The 20,351-nt window shown below is 37.8% G+C and overlaps 1 long non-coding RNA gene across 1 annotated transcript in view; it reads left to right on the plus strand.

Moving 5' to 3' along the window:
- The first annotated feature begins 1,457 nt into the window (after nt 1-1,457).
- The window catches only part of LOC117063701, a 71,607-nt gene continuing 52,713 nt past the window's right edge, over nt 1,458-20,351 (plus strand). Inside the window, exon 1 of the long non-coding RNA XR_004429041.1 lies at nt 1,458-1,608. This is a non-coding gene — a long non-coding RNA (uncharacterized LOC117063701). The remainder of the gene's footprint in view (nt 1,609-20,351) is intronic.

Below are 20,351 nucleotides of genomic sequence, written 5' to 3' on the forward strand. Positions count from 1 at the left end.
GCTTCATTTGCTTTAAGGGCTTAGAGAAACTAATAGAGAAATCCTTGAATTATTGCAATAAGATACTCTATCTGGTGTTGGCAGTAGCTAAAAGTGCTGAGATTAAAAATGATACATCCTTCAATGCTGGGTTGTTTCTTCAGTTACATTACTCACAAAATAAATCTAAACAACAAATAGTCACTATTTGGTTTATATTTTCTAATAGGAAAAGTCCATGTGCTTTTGAGATTCTGTCTTAGCTTCAACTGCTGGGGGATTTATTACCTGTAATTGATGTACGCGGAGATCAAAGAGCAGCTTCCTTACATTTTCTTCTATTCTTTCCACCTCGGAAGTCCGGGGGGGCAATAACTCTTGCAATTCCATTGGAATAGGTGTAGAAGAATGAAATGAGCCTGGGTGAAGTACTGCCACAGTAATACAGGGTATTAGAAACATTTAAAAAATCCAAATAGACAATCTTATTTCTGGTTGACAGTTAATTCCCACAAGAATAATTAATATTTTCATGATTTAAACATTAATAAAATAGAGGACAAACTAAGATTTGGAAAAATGTTTTAATCTTCCGAATTTAAAGGCACAGTGTTACCTTCTCATTTTCCAAGTTGTTATATATTTACACCTTCCACCACTCTAAGTTATTAAACATTTGCACAGGCCATTTTATGTTGTAACTTGTCTTCTTATGTACATTTCTTATCTTCTTAACTGGATTTTTGGACCATGTCATAACAAATGCATAACATTGGTACTATTATATTTTATAAAGTGTTTGAAGCACTTGCACACCTTATTTAATCTTCATAATAATAATAATCTTCATAATAATCTTGCAATGTAGTCAGATCAGAGATTATTATCTTCCTATTGTAGATGAGGAAATTGAGGTCCAGAAATGAACAAGGGAGGTCTGCATGTATGTATGTCAGAGAGGTAGTAGGTGAATTTGGTTCTTTTAGCATGTAATCCAGTACTCTTTCACATAACCGGAAGACAGGCACACAAACAAGCCCCTAGCACACACAGATGGAATGCAGTGCTTGGCACATAGTAGACATTTAACATCTTGTTAAATAAATAAGTGATAACCATATGTGTTTAGCCCAGAGGTATGCAGAAGGCACAAAAATTTGCTATTTGTATTGATAACAATTATTTGGGTAGGAGATGATCAGTTCCTGAGTAACTATGTCTTGTGGTCAAGAAAACGAAGAGAAATATAATGTCTTCAGTCTGGAGGAACTTTCATTCTAGGCGGGGCTGGATATGTTTTCATGACAAAGAGTCAGTTTCCTTGATGCTAAAGTGAGGATAATAATCACAGCTTTATTTATCCCATTAGACTGTTGGGCAGATCAAAAGAGACTCTGTATGTGAAGGTGTTTTATAAGTGCCAGATACACATGTGAACTGCTACGATATTAATATGGCAGTGCATGGTGATTGCCAACTGGGGGCACTACTAAATTCAGAGGCGAGAGGAAGCTCTACCTAAAGGGATGTGGGGAGTTTGGAAAACATAATAGAAAAAGGCATTTCCAGGAGGCACGGAGATGGAAGCCCCAAAAGCCAGAGATGGAAAAGAACAAGATGTATTTAAAGGTAAGTGAGCAACTTGATTTAGGAGCGCTTATAGAAGGCAACAAAAGGATTTATGCTTGGAAAGATGGGTTAGGGTGTATTTGGGGCTGCTTTGAGGTCTTTGTCCCGGGTGAGGGCGTCTGATCTCAAATGTAAACGTGAGGCTTATCGTGAGATCACGATTGCTTTCCATTTAGCTAATTGCAAATGAGGAAAGCAGAGAAGATATTTAGGGAGCTAACCAAATTCCTAAAGAAAAAAAATGACTCTCATGTACATGAGGGAAAGTTTAATTATTGTGAGAGAAAAAGTTCTCCAGATATTGCACAATATGAATAATTACTCTCCCTATTGGATGTGTGCTATATGTCTCACATTATTTTAAGGAAATTATTTATATTAACTCATTTAATCTTCATAATGGGGGAAACGATGATTATTCAAAGATGAGGTAACAGAGACCTAGAACAGTTAAATAATGTATCCTGGGTCACATCACTAGGAAATTGCTGGGCAGTATTCAACCTCAGGCAGTATGGCTTCAGAGCCTGGCTCCAACCCTCTGCTACACCATCATGGCCCCCATGCATTAAGTCCAAAAGCACATCAAAAACTAGTGATATTGGGTGTGTTCACTGTGAAAAATCTTTGCTTTATTCACTTTTTGTATGTATGTTATACTTTAATAATGAGTTAAGGTAGTGATAATAAAAAAGTAAGTACTATATGTACCTGTAGAAGAAAAGATTGGGAAGATACACCCAATTTTGTTAACCTGATTATCTTTGGTTATTAGGAATATGAATAATTTAAATTTTATTCATTCTACTTATTTCTATTTTCTAGATTTCTGACAATTATCTCATAATACTTTTGTAACAGGAAACATTGTTTTAAGCAAACGAGGCAAATTTTTGGTGAGAAAGAAACTAACATTGATTTAACAATTACTGTCAGTAATATCATATTTATTATCTGATTCTCAAAATAACCCATCCAAAGAGTTTTTGTACTATTTGTGGCTATTTTAGCAGAAAGTAAGTTTCAGAGAGGTAAATAACTGGCTCATGTCACACACGGCACCCGGCACATAACTAAAGAAGACAGGGTTTGAATCCAGGACTAGTTCTAAAAAACCAGGAAAAAATAAAGGAGAGAATTTTGGACTGGAGAAAGAACTATAGAAGTAAGGTTCTAATTTGGTGTAGTAAGACAATTAGACAATTAGGAGTCAGAAGCAATCATTTTGAAAAATCGCTAAATAGAAAGAAAGCAAAAAATAAGATTTTCTATTGCACAGAAGCCAGTACAGTTTGAAGTTTTTTGGCTCATCACCAGAAATCTTCTCCAAACAAAGCTATATCATCAAATTTTGCATAAATCCCTGGGAAATCTGACTCAAAGATACTGTTTATTCTACAGGACTTTTTTTTGTTTTACCAAGCATCCCCACAGCATTCCCCCCCCACCGCCCGCTTTTTTTTTTTTTTCTGGAAACAATGATGCCTCATTTTTGTGAACATTTTACAGTGACTAAATGATATTAGATGTCAAGCAATTTGTGTTACTGCCAAATTTGGAAGAACTAAAATGACCAAAACAGCTAAAGCAGTTAAGGATTTCAAGACTTTTTTTTTTTTTTTTTTTTTTTCTGTAAAATCGGGCAGAGAAGTAAAGAGAGAGACGACGGATTCTGGTGAGTGCAATAAAAAGAAGAAACCATTAAGTTCTCCTGTTTTAAAATAGACAAAACCAGAAACTCTCGGCATATGACCTTGGCCAGATTACTTGAACTCATTGTTCCTGTGTGAACCAAGCCATAAAACAGCATAAAAAGATATCTCTCGGACAATGCAGACACTATATCTGACTTGAGGTGCTCCAGATAAATAAATTATGCCTTTACTAGTTGAGGCTGGGACAAAAAGGTGAATACAGTTCTCTGTAAAGATGTTATAAAGGTTCAGCCTGTTTTCCTCCCACAATTTTTCTCTTCTATCCATGTGGCCATTTCACAGTTTATTGCTGAGTTTTTAGTAGATTGTGAAGCTGGCTATAATAATAATAAACACTGATATTTTTTCTTTCAGTAGATAAGGGCATAGAAGGGCAACACACGTTTTCTAAATGGTAACTTCCATGGTATTTTTCTGCGTTGGGAAACAGTTCTGAAGTGACACTACGTTTTCTATCTATTTTTATATGCCAGTAGTTGTGTTTTCTTACTGGCATCTCTGGTATTACCACAAATGCTGAGAAAATAAAGGGCAAATTCAGGAAAGTACAAGCCAATAAGTGTGATATTAAATTCTAGAAAATTCCAGAATGCATGGCTAAACAAATGGTTTTTAGTGACTCCTCAACAAAAACTACCTAAGAGGTTAGTGCTGTCAAACAAATGCTTGACGTTTTAGCAAAACACATGAGAGCCTCCAAAGATATTAAAATATCTTTTTTTTTTTTTTTTTTTTTTGAGGCGGAGTCTCGCTCTGTCACCCGGACTGGAGTGCAGTGGCCAGATCTCAGCTCACTGCAAGCTCTGCCTCCCGGGTTTACGCCATTCTCCTGGCTCAGCCTCCCGAGTAGCTGGGACTACAGGCGCCCGCCACCTCGCCCGGCTAGTTTTTTGTATTTTTTAGTAGAGACGGGGTTTCACCGTGTTAGCCAGGATGGTCTCGATCTCCTGACCTCGTGATCCGCCCGTCTCGGCCTCCCAAAGTGCTGGGATTACAGGCTTGAGCCACCGCGCCCGGCCAGATATTAAAATATCTTAATGACCCCTCTTAATGATCTTTCTTGACCACCCTACTTAAAATTGTAATCTTCCCTAACACTCTGTATTCTCCTTCCCTGCTTCATTTTCTCCTTGGTGCTTACTGGTATCTGACATGTTATTTTACTTTTTTCCTTCCTTCTTTTTTTTTTTTTTTTTTTTTTTTTTTTTTTTTGAGGCAGAGAGTCTCACTCTGTTGCCTTGGGCTGGAGTGCAGACAGAGGAGTGATCTCGGCTCACTGCAACCTCCACATCCCAGGTTCAAGCGATTCTCCTGCCTCAACCTCCTGAGTAGCTGGGATTACAGGTGCTTGCCACCATGCCCAGCTAATTTTTGTGTTTTTAGTAGAGATGGAGATTCTCCATGTTGGTCAGGCTGTTCTCAAACTCCTGGCCTCAGGCGATCCACCTACCTCGGCCTCAAAAAAAAGTCTCAGGTGGACTAAGTACTTTAGGCTTCTGACTATTCTTAATAAATCCTGGTTGAAAATATAAAAGGCAGGTTTAGAAAAAATTGTTGATGAATCTAAGCTAGGAAGAATACCTATATAAGGACAAAACCAAGCTTTAACATGCTACTTACATGCTAAAGTGCTGGATTTAAGTAAAACATCTACATAAGAGAAAGAAATATAACCTTATCTATCTAATTGGAAGAGCTGAATAATACTAAATAATTTGTTTAACTTTCTCAAACCTGGGTGTCTTCTAATCTGTAATAGATGGACCTGACTAGGCTTAAGTCTCTTGTAGGTAATGAGATTACTTGATCTTCTGAAGCTAAGTGACTGTGTAGTCAAATTGGCAGCCAAAATGTGGATGTTACGGCAGCGAAAAAGTGAAATGAAAAGGGGCAGAGGTGGCGGTCATGGGAGCTGAAGGAACAGGGGCACATAAGTAGCATATATGGAGACAAGAGAGTCAGTTGTGGTTGAAGAGATGGTCATGGCTCAGAGGGCAGAGATGGAACCAGAGGTGGAGGAGGTAGAAAAAGGAGAGAAAGAGAAGGCAATAGAGATGTCTTTCGTACTGGTCTCTGCACTCCTACGACATTTCTCCTCCCTTCTGATCATCTATTTCTGCATTGATAGGAAGACATATTTTCTGTGGAGAATAAAGCAAAACAAAACAAAAAATCCCCCAAATCTTGAATAAAGGCAGGAATGGGATCCCACTAACAAATCGAAACAACTGCTGTCAGGGAAGTTTTGTGTGAGTGCTTCAAAATTTAGGTAACAAAACACACTTGCCAAGCAAGCCAGCACTTCTATATCACAGCCACCACCTCTTGGGTGGAACACCACCAGACTCTAGTTAGGTAGCCACTATATTGGTTATATACACTAGTAGTTCTCAGGTTTTAATGCATCAGAATTATCCAAAGGGCTTGTTAAAACACACATTGTTAGGGGTCCCACTCTCAGAGTTTCTCATCCAGTAGTTTAGAGATAGGACCCAAGAATGTGCATTTCTAACACATTCTCATTGATGTTAATGATGCTGGTCCAGGGACCACACTTTGAGAACCATTGTGTAGTCTGCGTTCAGCACCAGAGTTCTGGCTGTGGCAGTGAGAGGGGGATGAACTCCACAGACTGCTTTCCCTGCAGCCCTGCTCTGTGGGCTTAAGGCACTCTTCTGTTAAGTATGGAAAACAATACGAAACTCACCATTGACATATCTATTCCGCCCCTTTTCAAATGGAAGAAATAGGCTCATTGAAGAGAACAGGTGAGGTGAAATGGGCTTTGGTTGAAATTCTCTTTGGTAACAATAGTACTATTTCTCAGCATACAGAAAGGGAAGAATGCTGTTGGCCTTTGGTTGAGAGACATAGATTCTAGACCCTACATTGACTCTGACAGGTTGTATGGTCTTAGACAAGTCACTTAACTCTGGCTTCTGTCTTGTCATCTGTAAAATGAGAATGTCCTAGATGATGTTTAAGATCTCTTCCTGCTCTAAAATTCATTTTGTATGGTTCTAAGTCAGAAGAAATACTTACATAACAATGGAAAATTGACCAGTTTATCTTTGTGGCAATTGAATTGGTTTGGAGAGTTCTTGATTGGTGAAGGAAGGTCTTAGTGATTCAAATTTATTCTTAAATGGAATGCAAGGTTTCCAGAGTACATAGCACATAGTATTTAATAATATTCTAGCCTTTCAGTTTCTTTCCTTTATCCCTAATGTTAATAATTCTTAGACAAAATTTAAGTTGTTTCTTTTTAGCTGAAATCAGAAACTGTGTCATTTTAAAGAAATGTAATAAAGACTTAGACCCTTTCTTTGGTATCCAATCCCTTGTTGCTCTTGTTGTTTATCGGTTTTGCCACCAGATAGCAGAATTATTCTTGTTTTAATCTTTTTGTCACTTAGATGGGCTTACTTATTGGAAGCTCTCAAAGAAATGTAGGAAAGTTCTCCTTACCTCATTGTCTGAGGATGATTGATACTGGAGAGAAAAAGTCTTCTGAAAGTTAATCGATTTAAAAATGCTGGTTAGTCACGCACAGCAGCTCATGTCTCTAAGGCCAACACTTTGGAAGGCTGAGGTGGGCAGATTGCTTGAGCCCAGGAGTTCGAGACCAGCCTGAGCAACATAACAAGACCCCCATCTCTACCAAAAAAAAAAAAAAAAAAAAAATTAGCCAAGTGTCATGACGTGCACCTAAAGTCCTAGCTACTAGAGAGGTTGAGGTGGAAGGATCACTTGAGGCCAGGAGTTTGAGGCTACAGTGAGCTGAGATCACACCATCACACTCCAGCCTGAAAAATAAAACAAACAAAAAACACATCCTGGCAAAAGTCAGATTAGGAAAAAATGACTTGAGTGAGGCTTTATCTTAAAAAAGAAAATTAAGAATTATAAAAATATGCACAATTGTTCTTATATTTAACCAAATATAAATTTTATTTTCAACTAAATATCAAAAGATGAATCAAATTTTTCCCTGTTTTGGATAGAATTCTACTTGTGCTTAGATAGCTCAGCTCTGCCCCCTGGAGGAGGAATTGCTATCTCGGTTTATTTGCATAGTGCAATCATGAAAAAGTCATCTTTGTAAAATTACTCAAGAGTTTTATCAGTTTTTGCAAGAGTATCCCTTAAGCCTTTGACATTTGAATGTGTCTCTTTGGAAACACTTGTGTCATCATACTTACTGATGTTTCTCCTCTCCAGTTGTTAACTGGTTTAACTTTGTTTTGGTTACTGTCTTTGCATACCTGTATGAACAGTTTTATCAAAGCACTTTCTTTGACTTCATGGAATTCTGGATCTTATGTAAGATATGCAGTTTTACTTTGTTGTTGATTACAAAAGTGTGTTAACTGAAATATAGAACTAGACATTAAAGAGGAAAAGGATTTTTTTTTTTAAAGGAAAAGCTTTATGTTGCATTCAGTCAGCCTAAAATCTCTCTCTCTCGCTACCAAAATTATGCAGACGTTTAATATTTCTTTGTTTCATTGTTTCAAGACATTTTCAAATTTGGTTTTGGTTTCATTTATCAAAAGTATACAAAACGATTCCATGCCTGTAATCCCAGCACTTTGGGAGGCCGAGGAGGGTGGATTACCTGAGCTCAGGAGTTTGAGACCAGCTTGGGCAACACGTCTCTACTAAAATACAAAAAATTAGCCGGGCATGGCGGCGTGCGCCTTTGATCCCAGCTATTCAGCAGGCTGAGGCAGGAGAATTGCTTGAACCTGGGAGGTGGAGGTTGCAGTGAGCCGAGATTGCACCACTGCACTCCAGCCTGGGCGACAGAACGAGACTCCATCTCAAAAAAAAAAAAAAAAAAAAAAAAAAAAAAAATATATATATATATATATATATACACCCACACACCCACACACACATACACACACACATGTATGTATATATACACACACACAAATCCTGTATTTATGGACTGTTGCTATAAGCATACTGTAAAAGAAGCCATCCCCAAATTCAGTGATTTTAACACAACAATCAATCATTCTAATGGATTTGCAGGTTGTCCGGGTGTTAGCTGATACACAGTGAGCTTGACTGGTGTAGAAGGGATATTTTTAAAACTTTTTTTATAATTCTTTAAAACATAAATTCATTAGGGAATATTTTTGTACTATGGCATATATTCTTTCTGTGAAACAAATTTCAACACTGCCTGGATTCAAATCCTGGTTCTGTTCCGTAATAAGTATGTTATCATACACACTTTACCTAGTTTTTCAGTGCCTTCATTTCTTCATCTGTCAAATGGGGATAATAACAGTATTCACTTCATGGGATTTTATGAGGACTGAATGAGATAATTAACAGATAATTGCCTGGCACATATGGAATGTTTGTTAGCTTTTCTTTTAATTAAGAGAAAAAATATCTCTGCTTGTGATTAAAAGGCTAATGAGTTGGACAAAGGGGGACAGAAAAATCATGGAGTTAGAGGAAGAGGCAATATTTGAATTTCTTTGGTCATATAAATAAAGAGAGCCAGCAGAACCAATATTTTACTTTATTTAATAAAACTTATACAGTGTCATTTATTATGTGCCAGACTCTTTCTACGAGCTTACCAAATGTTAACTTATTTAATTATTATATCAACCCTTGGAGATAGATATGATTATTATCTCCATTTTATAGATGAGAAAATTCTGGCACAGAGAGGTTATAAAATTTCCTCAAGGTCACACAGCTAATAAATGACAGAGCTGAGGTGCAAATGCATGGTAGTCTGGAGGCAAAGTGTGTAGTTTTAAGTCATGGTGCTTTTCTATTGTAGGGAGCAGTAGAGAGGAGGCCAGGCCAAGGTGTTATATTGTCCCAAATGTACTTATTTGATTTACATGCTATAATTTTGAAGATTTGACTTTATTCTTCTAAACCTGAAGATTTGAAGCAATCTTCTTTTCTGTGATCATTTTGTCATGTGCTGTACCCTCTATCCATATTTCAGGATGAGAAAGAGATTCCATGAGACTTAACTACAGGCTGCTGGAGAACCACTTCATGAAGAGGTGGAAAGGGGGAGAATTGCCTTTCCTGGGCTTGCTGACTTGTCATTCTCCTTGATACAAGGAGAAAAATCAGGAACACTATGTCAGTTATTTTTGCTTTTTGGTAATAGAATTTTTATTGCTAACTTAAGGAATATGGATCAGTGAAAACAAACTTAAGTTTTTACATCTAACTCTATCCTGTAGAGAGAAAACACACCATGCTAATAAATCTTCTGTATTACAAATATACCCACACAGGCAAAGGATGATATTTGTAAATCTAATTAAATTGAATTTCACTTTTGTAACTTTTTGGGGGCATGGTTCAGGCACGAGGAACATGCAGTTCTGTAGTGCTCTCCTGTGGGTCAGCATTACAGGTACAGGTAATTGGAATTTTTTAGCTCTGAGATTATGACTTATAATAAACTTAGTTGAAGCTCTAAAATGCTCAGCCACATAAAACTGCAATTGTCATGGGCAGGCTGGTCAACATGTGTGGTGATGCTCAGTATTTGAAATTATGTATTTTTATTTGGTTTTGTTTGTATCTCAGCTGAAGCAGCTTTCTTTGATCCAACAAAGATAGGGTGGTTTTTATTAAAAATTTAACACGTATCTCACAGCAATGTTTACTTTAATGTGGTAAATCAAGAAATTCTTCTATTTCTGAATGAGATATGTTGGTAAGATAAACTCAATGCTGTAAAATAAATATTAACTTTGTAATGAAAACTACAGAATACCTTATCTGATACATTGTATCTGTATTTCTCTAAGGAGATGAGACATCCATGCTTCTTGCTCTACCTTGCAGGAGAGGTAATGGTTTAGATTTTAATCCTTAATTATCTGTCCTAGCTCACTTTATAGTGACATCTCATCCTGTGTATTCTTCAACTTCTAATTTTAAACATATTGAATATGTTTGCTCATGCAAGAGACTAGCTGATGTGAGAGTTACAAAAGCACCACCAGGCACTTTTACATGCAATAGTCCATGGAGGAAATGCTAATGTCGGTAGGCAAAATTCATTAGTTGAAAAGGAGATTTTGAAAGTTTTCAAGTTAAAAAAAAGTCTTATAGGAACTCTGGCGAACACAACCTAAAATCCAATTAGCAAATGTCAGAGTGGAGTTCAAAGGACATCTGTGATAGTTTTGATAAAGTTACTGCTCTGGAAAGAACTGAGATATACCACTCTTCGCCACGGTGATTGTTCATGTGTGGGTACCTTCACTCAGTGGCACCAGTTATGAATCCTGTAAGTGACCTATTAATAACTGCAATACGAATGAAATGTGCTGCCTAGAAAATGAGGTTGCCTGGTTCTCATAAAATACCATTTTTTTTCATAATTTACGGGATATGTTGTCCAAAGAGATGAAGTATTTCATGTTGGTCAGTTGTGCCTCTGCATAGGTCTAACACGGTGTGGAATATTTTTAATGGTTGACTGATAAAACATTGTTTCCTGCAACTCACCCCTTTTTTGATTACAAACATCAAGGCTACAGGCACAACTTCTTACCTGGTTTATCTCTCTAGTAGTTAGAAATACTATTAGAGACTCAAACCAACCAAGCAACTTTCAGTATATGCAATTAATGTGTGAAAAATTCAAAATTAAAAGGTGTGGCCCTTGCTTTCAAGGGGCTGATAGTCTTGAAAGCAAAAGATGAAGTCTCTGCAATAATTATGTTAATCAACCAATCCTATCGATTTTTACATATGTAACTTACATAGGGAATCGTCCTCAGAGAGAAATAAGTTCCTGATTTTCCCTCAGGGTTCATGCATTTTTAGTTAGGTTGGTGCAAAAGTAACTGTGGTTTTTGCCATTACTTTTAATGGCATGAACCTCGAGTCTGATCATGTGATCAAGCTTTTAACATTCTGTATAAAATAATATTGTAAAAATTCTATTTGGTATCTTCCATGTGCTTAGCCTTGGTCTCCTTTGACACACACCAGGTCCTTTCTGTCTGAGATATTTGCATCTTGTTCTTGGGCAGGGCAAATACTGACAAACCTGCACCTTTTCTGTACCTACCCTATGAGAGTTATGACAAGGGTGGTTGGAGTCTTAGAATAAGATAAAGACAAGCACAGATGAGCGCATTATGTGCTCTCTTATCATGGCTGGATTTTAGGTGGGGACAGAAAGTGAAGATATTTGGGCTTGCAGATAAGGCCACAGGATAGTGGAGAGGGCTGGTGCATGCATATGGTGATATGGATGATCATCAGACTGCATGCCATCCTTAATTCTGGTGCTTTGTTTATGTTTCTATCTTCCCTACCATACTCTGAGTTGCTCTGGGTGAGAGGGAATACAATTGTCATCTGTAGGTCAAAAAAGTGTGGAATATCAGCAATCACAAATGATTCAAGCTGAATCTAAGGTACTGTTTGAGATGGTGACAGATTGAATTTTCCCCACCACCTTCTCCCTTCCCTAGCAGTATGATCTCAGGTAAGTCTGTTAATCTGTATGAACATTATTTTCTATACTTGTAAAATGGGGTAAAGCATGCACTTCCTCATGGAGGTGCTGGGAATATTAAATTATTAATCAGTAATGAATATGTATTTGTGCCTGGCATACAATGAATACGCTGTAAGTAGCACCTATGACATCTCTTATTCTCTCTGCTTTTGAGCCTAGCACCCTCCCCTGCTTGTACTAGGCGCTCAATAAAAGTTTGTTGAATAAAAAACAGCCACGATGAAACCTATGGTTATGGTAAATGCCCAACAAATACTTGCTGCATGAGTGAGTGGTTCTTGTCTTAGATCAAATGGCCCAGAGAACCACCTGGGAGTTACTCATCTCAAAGTTAGCCCTGAGAATTCTAGCCTGCGGGAGCTCCACTTCAAACAGGGATTCTCATGAAAAGCAAATCAAAAGTGAATTTGAAAGAGAGGCAAAATACATTGTTTCTTATTAGGCTTGCTGTTTGATTTTCATTAGGCATCCTGCCTGATTCTTATTAGGACTGCCCTGATTTCTTTTGGTACTGGTCACTTAGGGTCAGTGCTCATGTGCTAATAATGATGTCATTATTTGATTTTATTACATACATGATATAGGTAATGATTCAGGGTTTATTCCAGAAAATAATCCTAAGCACCTAATGCTGATTGGTTTAATGATACAAAAACTAATTTGGAAAGAATGGAAGGTTTCCTGGGGCACAGCTGATGATGTGTATGTGAAAAGGCTTCATTTCCCCCATTTAAAGAATGGAAACAACATGCAATTACATGTTCTTCGATGAGGTGTTTTCTTTGAAATGGTAGAACTTGGAAACTATCCATATGAGAAAGGTGGAAAAATTTAAGTAACTGTGCCAAGATTCGTTTTCCTTTTTTATTTCCTTTATTATTGTTATATTTATTCTTGGCTATAAACATATGCTTTCTCATTTTTCTTCTCTTTCTTTTAATATGAAAACCTAATGGGGAGACTGATGAGATTGGCCAAGTCTGTGAAATTAAAATGAACTTTGTAATTATGTTTATCAGCTTGGGGTCAATGATATAGAAATTCTGTAAGCTATAAATGTAAATATGAACATGAATTCCATGTGCTGAATTCATTCATGCAGAAGGCGGGCCCATTCCCACTCCCTGCCATCGCCCACCTCCCACCAGTTAACAATTAGTGAGTTAAATAAGCCACCTTGGGGTTCTTTGTGTCTGTTTTACTCAGCACCCTGTGGTGCTTATCCAAGCTCTTTAAGAGAGATTTGTGCTTGGATCTGATCCGTGTGATGCATTAAGAAAGATGAGAAACTGACCATTTCTTTCTTTTAATGCATTTCCTTATGATGGGATGGAGTAGGAGAGCACACAGATTGACCCCAGTCACTCACCATAGGCATCATGCAAGTACCGGCTTGAGCTTAACTTGAGCCTTAATTAGGTGAGTAAATTACCCACTATCTCTGTTATTTTGATTTTCAAAATCACGTTCATCTCACAATCCCTGATTTCTACCCAATCGTAAGTCCACTGCTTGCACTTACCTATTCCCGACTGTCTTGCTAGAAGTTATTTAATAATCAGGAAAATACTACCTCTTTTGGCATTTATTCTCATTTCTTTCAATGGTAAAAATTTCATTTCTTAACCATCGTTGAGTTTTTTTTTTTTTCATGGTTATTTTCTCCATCAAGGTTATTTTTGAACCTGGAAGGGGAGATCATAAATATGGCAGTCAAAAGTAAGAACATGAGCTCTGTTTCTTCTCCTTTCCAAGGAGGGTCTGTCTGGATCTTCTCTCTCCTGTCTTTTGCTGAACTCCAAAATGGCCTGTTCCCCCAATTTCTTATTCCTTCCTCACTGTTTCTGAAGTTTGGCATTCTATCTCTATTTTTCATTGTCAAATATTAATTTCCCCCAATTTCTATATATGTTTTTAAGTGCTATGAGTCAGAAAAACAAAGACCATAGTGAGCATTAGGGAAGGAAAGAAGAACAGAATCCCGGGGCTGAGCTCAATCTCTGAGCTTGTTACCAACTTGCTGGATATTTTTGGACCAGCTGTGACCACTCATGGCTCCCAGTCCTCGTGTGTAAAATGAGGGGCTCAGGGTGGAGCATCCGGGGTCATTTCTATTGATGTTCAATAATTTTCTCATCTATAAAATGGCCATATGAATAGAACTTGCCTTATATCAACTTAGGACTAAATTAGATCATACACACACACACACACACACACACACATATACACGCATACATACACATATATGTACACACATACATATATATTTTTAATATGTCTGCAACAGGATAAGAGATAACAAACTCAACAGCAGAAAAACCCTGAGATAGAGCCAATTGGGTATATTCTTCTGTCCAGTCCTGTTCTCAACTAAAATTCTTTTCTAATAAGGGAGAAAGGGAGGGAGGGGAGGAGAAACCCGGGTCAGGGAGGAGAGTCCTTAGACAGGTCCCTGCATCCCCAGTATTCTTCTAACCCATGCATCTTGGATCAGATCAACAAAAGTTTCCAACTAAGCAGCAGAACCCTCAAATCACTACCACTTATCCTGTCCCCCCAATATGTAAGGGAGAGTGGACAACTCCTATCAGGGAGCAGGGAGCAGCAAGCAGCAGCTAGAAAAAGGTTGGATTTGGACTCTGCAGCCAAACCCTGGAATAGCCCAGCTAGCTCTGCAGTCTCACTCAGTCACTTGATGAACCTCATGATAACACAACTTTGCATTTGATAAATTTCAAGTTTTAGAACCCATTTATCATATTTAATTTATATCTGGGTGCCTTATTCCATTTAGTGTTGCTATAAAGAAGTACTTGAGGCTGGGCGTTTTATAAAGAGAAGTTTGTTTGGCTCACAGTTCTGCAGACTGTAGAAGAAGTATGGCACCAGTATTTGCCTTTGGTGAGAGCCTCAGGCTGCCTCCACTCATGGTGGAAGGTAAAGGGGAGCCAGCACGTGCAGGGATCACAAGGGAAGCAAGAAAGAGAAGGAGGTGGTGCCAGGCAGACTCTTTTCAACAACCAGTTCTTGCGGTAACTAATAGAGAACTCACTCACTCTCTCCCACCTCAGGGAGGGCATTCATCTATTCACAAGGGATCTGCCCCATCACCCAAACACCTCTCATTAGGCCCTGTCTCCAACATTGGGGATCAAACTTCAACATGAGTTCTGGAGGGGATGAATATCCAAACTATAGTCCTTGGTGAAAGGTGAAATGAATGTATGAACAGAGAAGGTTGTTATATATTCCCTACATGAAAGACTCTACGCTTAGATAGCCTCTTCATTATTGTTTTTGTGTCTGGTTTCTTAGATAGAGTATCATTCAAGACTATTTTGGTTCCAAGTAATAGAAGTCTAACTCAAATTAGCTTAAATCTTAAAGGGAATTTGTTGGCTCAAATATTTGAAAAATCAGGCACAGCTGCATTCAGTGACTCAAAAAAGGTCAAATAGAGGTTGGCCTTTTTTTCTTCTCCTTTTCCATATCCCTTGTCCAAATCTACTCTTTATGTTAACTGGAATTCCAGACAAAAACTTGCCTATGGTGACCCTTAGTAAATTCAGGCCTCTACTCCACTAGCTTCAAATCCAGCAGATAAAGAACTTTTCTTCCAAAAGATTGTTTCTCACTGGACTGAGTAGGGTCACATGATTTTTTTCCCCCATGCAGTCAGTTCATACAATCCAGTCACTACCCAACTCCTAGGCCAGGGTCAACCCTACCTCAACCAAATGGGCGTAGGTAGGAGCAGGCTGGTGTTCCAAACGGAGATGGCTCTTGTACTATGGTCCTTGCAGAAGGGCAAATGAATCCTGAGCAGATGCCTACCACAGATCTCTTTACTGGGATTCAGAGCTTCAAAAAAATTTTAAAAAAATGCTTTCAATCATTCAGCTGAGTATTCAGAATAAACCCTAGTTTCTAGTTTAAAGCCTTGCAGATGATAGCATTTAAAGTGACAATTATAAACATACAGATATGTTTATGGTATAAGTAGAAAAACGTAGAAAGAAAGCTTTATGTTCACAATGGTCACAATGACCCAAATTAACTATGGAAAGGAAATTTAGAATATGAAAATAGTTATTTTAGTTTAGATCAGAATGTTTATAGATGATTTTTCATTTTAAAAAAATCTTGAATTTGGCCGGGCGTGTTGGCTCATGCCTGTAACCCCAGCACTATGGGAGGCCAAGGCGAGTGGATCACTTGAGGTCAGGAGTTTGAGACCAGCCTGGCCAGCAGGGTGAAACCCTGTCTTTACTAAAAATACAAAAATTAGCCAGGCATGGTGGTGGGTGCCTATAATCCCAGCTACTTGGGAGGCTGAGGCAGGAGAATCCCTTGAACCTGGGAGGCGGAGGTTGCAGTGAGCCGAGATCATGCCACTGCACTCCAGTCTGGGAGACAGAGCAAGACTCCATTTCGAAAAAAGAAAAAAAATTGAATTTATCTCTATGGTTTTCAAAAAAAAAAAAAAAAAAAAGAAGAAGAGAAAGCTCAGTGAATGAAGCTCGGTGAATGAATGAAAGTGTAGTATCTCCTTAGATGGAAATGTGTTTGTGTGCAGTTCACCATGACATCATGACAGTGGCCTTCAGTGTATTAATAGTAGCTTTGAGAGAGAATCCCGTGCCCTTCATAGCATAGTGCCTGAGTCAAATGTTCTGCTTTCTCTCATACCGAAGACTGGCCCAGCATTTCACTGAATTTAGACATTACCAAGATATTATACTTTTATTCAATCTTATCAGATATTCGTCCTTTACATTTTCTAACCTTGATGTTCCTCTTTTTGAGTTGTTTTCTCCCACAGCATAGACTTAACTTACCCAATTCTTTTCTTCTGCCTTTTCCCCAGAGTTGCACTGCTCAATTGTAAGTTCTTTATTAGGGGCAGTCATGGGACAGACAAGTTAGGATCAGAATGGCACCTCAGCAATGCCACCAGGTTCCCAGGCTCTCTACATTTTCCCATTCTGCTGTCCCAACTTATGAATTGTACTGGGAAGCCAGCCTATTAAGGTTTTAAGAAGTCATTTGGCTATTTATTTCTATTTAGGTTTCCTGATATTACCCATTTTAAAGGAAAAAGAGTATGAGTCAACTAATTTCATAAAGAAGACTTTCCTCATGAGGTCAGGAGTTCAAGACCAGCTTGGGCAACCTAGTGAAACCCTGTATCTACTGGAAATACAAAAAATTAGCTGGGTGTGGTGGTGGGTGCCTGTAATCCCAGCTACTCAGGAGGCTGAGGCAGGAGAATCGCTTGAACCTGGGAGACAGAGGTTGCAGTGAGCTGAGATTGTGCCATGGCACTCCAGCCCAGGCAACAGTGTGAGACTCTGTTTCAAAAAAAAAAGAAAAAATCAAATTGCTAGGATATTTTTCTTTATTTTCAAGCTAATTTTGTAATGCAATGTATTCCTTTTTCTTTCTGTTCTGTCTTGGGTGGAGAGGAAGAAGAGTGTATTTTTGTCATTCATAGAAGAGTTCTTAAGGTTTGTTATTACTTGTTGTCTCTGTGTTATCATCTTCATGTTGGTTTTTAGCCTGTATTCTTTATTTCTCAGCTTTTATTTTAGAATCAGGAGTTACATGTGCAGATTTGTCACAAAGGTATATTGCATGGTGCTGAGGCTTGGGGTATGATTGAACCCATCACCCAGGTAGTGAGCATAGGTAGTTTTCCAGCCCTATGCCTCCTTCCTTTCTCCTTCCTCTGGTAGTTCTCAGTACCTATTGCTGCCATCTTTATGCCCATGAGTACCTGATGTTTAGCTCCCACTTATTAGTGAGAACATGCAGCATTTGGTTTTCTGTTTCTACATTGGTTCTCTTAGGATAATGGCCTCCAATGGCAACTGTGTAGCTGCAAAGGACATTATTTCATTATTTCTTGTGGCTGCATAGTATTCCATGGTGTAAATGTACCACATTTTCTTTATCCCATCAGCTGCTGATGGGTACCTGAGTTGATTCCATGTTTTTGCCATTGTGAATAGCACTGTGATGAACATACAGGTGCAGCGTCCTTTTGGTAGAATCATTTATTTTCCTTTATATATATACCCAGTAATGGGATTTCTGGATCAAATGGTAATTAAACTCTTAGTTCTTTGAGAAATATTGAAACTGCTCCATACAATGGCTGGAGTAATTTACATTCCCACCAGCAATGTATGTGTCTCCTTTACTCTGTAGCCTTGCCAACATCTGTTATGTTTTTACCTTTTAACAAAAGCCATTCTGACTTGTGTGAGATGGTATCTCATTGTGGTTTTGATCTGCATTTCTCTGATGATTAGTGAAGATGAGCATTTTTTCAGATATTTATTGGTCACTTATATGTCTTCTTTTGAGAAGTGTCTGTTCATGCCATTTGCCCACTTTTAATAGAGTTATTTGTTTTTTCCTTGTTAATTGTTTAAGTTTCTTATAGGTTCTGGAATTAGACCTTTGCCAGATGCATAGTTTGAATATTCTCTCCCATTCTGTAGGTTGTCTGTTTCTCTTGCTGTGCAGAAGTTCTTTAGTTTAATTAGGTCCCATTTATCAATTTTTGTTTTTGTTGCAATTGCTTTTGAGGACTGAACCATAAGTTCTTTGCCAAGACCAATATTGAGAAGGGTATTTCCTAGGTTTTCTTCTAGGATTTCTATAGTTTGAGATCTTACATTGAATTCTTTAATACATCTTGAGTTAATTTTTGTACATGATGGTAGGTAGTGGTCCAGTTTCATTTTTCAGTATATAGTTTATGTTCTTTACATATAGTTACTCTCAGGGATTTCTCTACACCCTCATCTACCTGCAAAATCTGTCTCTCTGGGTTTAGGTGTGATGCTGCTGGTTTGGTAGTTATTTTATATTTTTAACTATTTTTTATTTTAAATATAGAAAATATTTTTAGTTTTTTATTTCAATAGGTTTTTGGGAAACAGGTGATATTTTGTTACATGAATAAGTTTTTTAGTCATGATTTGCGAGATTATAGTGCACCCATCACCTGGGCAATATACACTGTACCCGATGTGTAGTCTTTTATCCCTCACGACCCCACCCTTTTCCCTGAGTCCCCAAAGTCCAGTGTATCATTCTTATGCTTTTGCGTCCTCATAGCTTAGCTCCCATATATGAGTGAGAACATGTGATGTCTGGTTTTCCATTCTCGAGTTACTTCACTTAGAATAACAGATTCCAGTTCCATCCAGGTTGCTGCAAATGCCATTATGTCACTCCTTTTTGTGGCTGAGTGGTATTCCATTTTCTTTATCCACTCATTGATTGATGGACATTTGGGCTGGTTCTATATTTTCGCAATTGCAAATTGTGCTGCTATAAACATGTGTGTGCAGTTTTCTTTTTTTTTTTTTTGTATAATGACTTCTTTTTTGTATAATGACTTCTTTTCCTCTGGGTAGAAACCTAGTAGTGAGATTGCTGGATCAAATGGTAGATCTACTTTCAGTTGTTTAAGGAAGCTCCACACTGTTTTGCATAGTGGTTGTACTAGTTTACATTCCCACTAATAATGTATAAGTGTTCCCTTTTCACCACATCTATGCCAACATGTGTTATTTTTTGATATTTTGATTATGGCCATTCTTTCGAGAGTGACATGATATTGCATTGTGGTTTTGATTTGCATTTCCCTGATAATTAGTGATGAGCATTTTTCCATATGCTTGTTGGCCATATGCTGTGCAGAAGTCTTTTAGTTTAATTAAGTCTCCTCTATTTATCTTTGTTTTTGTTGCATTTGCTTTTGCATTATTGGTCACGGATTCTTTGCCTAAGCCAATGTCTAGAAGGGTTTTTCTGAAGTTATCTTCTAGAATCTTTATGATTTCAGGTCTTAGGTTGAAGTCCTTGATCCATCTTGAGTTGATTTTTGTATAAGGTGAGACATGAGGATCTAGTTTCATTCTTCTACATATGGCTCGCCAATTATCCCAGCACCATCTGTTAAATAGATTCCCCACTGTATGTTTTTGTTTGCTTTGTTGAAGATCAGTTGGCTGTAAGTATTTGTCTTTATTTCTAGATTCTCTATTCTGTTCCATTGGTCTTTGTACCTATGTGTATACCAGTACCATACTCATGTTTTGGTGACTAAGGCCTTATAGTATAGTTTGAAGTTGGGTAATGTGATGCTTCCATATTTGTTCTTTTTGTTTAGTCTTGCTTTAGCTATGCAGGCTCTTTTTTGGTTCCATATGAATTTTAGGATTTTTTTTATAGTTCTATGAAGAATGATGGTGATATTTTGATGGGAATTGCATTGAATTTATAGATTGTTTTTGGCAGTATGGTCATTTTCACAGTATTGATTCTATTCACCCATGGACATGGGATGTGTTTCCGTACTGATGTATGTGTTATCAGTAATTTCTTTCAGCAGCATTTTGTAGTTTTCCTTGTAGAGGACTTTCACTTCCTTGGTTAGGTATATTCCTAAATATTTTATAATTTTTGTA

The sequence above is a fragment of the Trachypithecus francoisi genome, unplaced genomic scaffold, assembly GCF_009764315.1.
Source record: "Trachypithecus francoisi isolate TF-2019V2 unplaced genomic scaffold, Tfra_2.0 Lachesis_group18, whole genome shotgun sequence".
NCBI lineage: Eukaryota > Metazoa > Chordata > Mammalia > Primates > Cercopithecidae > Trachypithecus > Trachypithecus francoisi.